Here is a 1,344-nt window from a genome sequence, read left to right as displayed (position 1 = left end):
ACATGTCGATGTCTTATCCATGGTTTAATGAAAAGGTTCAAACAGCCCTAAAAGCCAGAAATAAATTGCACACGGCATGGAAAAGAAATTCCACTGAACGGAATTGGTTATTATTTAAAAACGCAAGAAATAAGGCTATATATATAATCAGAATGGGAAAGCGAAAGTTTTTTACCTCAAAATTAGACCCCTCCCTCCCATCATTTGTTTTGTGGCGTAATATTAAAAAATCTTCTTGTACGTGCGCGTAGTGTATCTGATTGTAAATTAAACGTTGAAGTCTTAGATAGTACTTTTATAAAATGTCCTTCTGTTGTCCCTCAAAATCAATTTATTCCTCTAACCGCTGCTAAATTCGCAGGTCCCTGGTTTAATTTTGTCCCAGTCTCTGAATGTGATATCATTAGATGTGTTCTGAATATTAAGTCTAATGCAATTGGAGAGGACGGCCTGCCTATTAAACTTATTAAGATTGTCTTGCCTTATATCATTAGTACTCTTACGCATGTTATTAACCATTGCATTACAACTTCTTGTTTCCCAGACGAGTGGAAAATTGCGTGTGTGCGTCCGGTCGCAAAGAAATCATCTGCTAGTGAACCTAGTGCTTTTCGGCCTATTAGCATTTTGCCAGCAATTTCTAAGGCCTTTGAGTCATTATTAGCTGAGCAAATTAGCGTGCATAATCATAAATATAATCTTATTTCTCCTTTTCAATCGGGATTTAGGGCAAAACATAGTTGCACAACGGCCATGCTCAAAGTTCTTGACGATATTAGGTTACCGATTGACAAGAAGCAGCTAACTTTGCTTTGTCTACTGGATTTTTCAAAAGCGTTTGACTCGGTAAACTATTCATCATTATGTCATAAGCTTAAATGCTATTATGGGTTTGATGAAAACTCATTAAAGCTTCTGAAGAACTATCTTACAGACAGACATCAACGCGTTAGGGTTGGTACGAATACCTCGAAAGCTGAAAAGCTTACGTCAGGAGTTCCCCAAGGGTCAATTCTAGGGCCCCTCTTATTTAGCTTATTTATCAATGACATTTTTCGTGTTTGCCAGTTTTCAAGAATGCATGCTTATCGGATGACATCCAGCTATATCTTTCAAATAATTTTGAAAATCAAGATTTAATAATTCGTCAACTTAGCCATGATCTATCTGCCATTGAGCAGTGGTCTAAGAGAAATGGTCTTTGCCTTAACTCTGGAAAGTCTTTTGTTTTACCAATCGCCAAGAAGAAGCTTGACATTACAACAATACCCTGATAGTTCTTGGAAATAAACCTTTAGGTGATAACATAAATGTAAATAAAATAACAAACCTGGGATTTGTCAT

The sequence above is a fragment of the Rhagoletis pomonella genome, unplaced genomic scaffold (genome assembly GCF_013731165.1).
Source record: "Rhagoletis pomonella isolate Grant_MI unplaced genomic scaffold, Rhpom_1.0 Rhpom_scaffold_00014, whole genome shotgun sequence".
Lineage (NCBI taxonomy): Eukaryota > Metazoa > Arthropoda > Insecta > Diptera > Tephritidae > Rhagoletis > Rhagoletis pomonella.
The sequence above is the reverse complement of the archived record's forward strand: the minus strand, read 5'-3'. Positions refer to the sequence as shown.